We start from the raw sequence: 331 nt of genomic DNA, 5'->3' as shown, positions 1-331 counted from the left end.
TCTTTTTTTAGACAAACACCCTAACTGTTGTGCACGGGAAGGGGAGAAAAGAAAAAAAAAAAAAAAAAAAAAAGAGGCGAGTATTAAGAGAAATCAAACGCCTTGTTACGCAGAGGGGGAGCGAGCGCTCCTCGCAGCAGCTGACGATGCTCGCTCCCCGGCAGCGAGCGCGGCTCCGGCAGATGCGCGGGTGCCTCTCGGCGCGCCCCCCCGCCGGCGCTCAGCCCCGGGGCTGCGGGGGAGGCCGGCCCCTGCGCGGGGAGGCAGGAGCCGCTGCCAGCCCCTCCCCGCCGCGGGCCGGAGAAGAGATGCCCAACTTTGCGGGGAGCTG

This window comes from Passer montanus, unplaced genomic scaffold, assembly GCF_014805655.1.
Source record: "Passer montanus isolate IOZ18808 unplaced genomic scaffold, ASM1480565v1 scaffold76, whole genome shotgun sequence".
Taxonomy (NCBI): domain Eukaryota; kingdom Metazoa; phylum Chordata; class Aves; order Passeriformes; family Passeridae; genus Passer; species Passer montanus.
The sequence above is the reverse complement of the archived record's forward strand: the minus strand, read 5'-3'. Positions refer to the sequence as shown.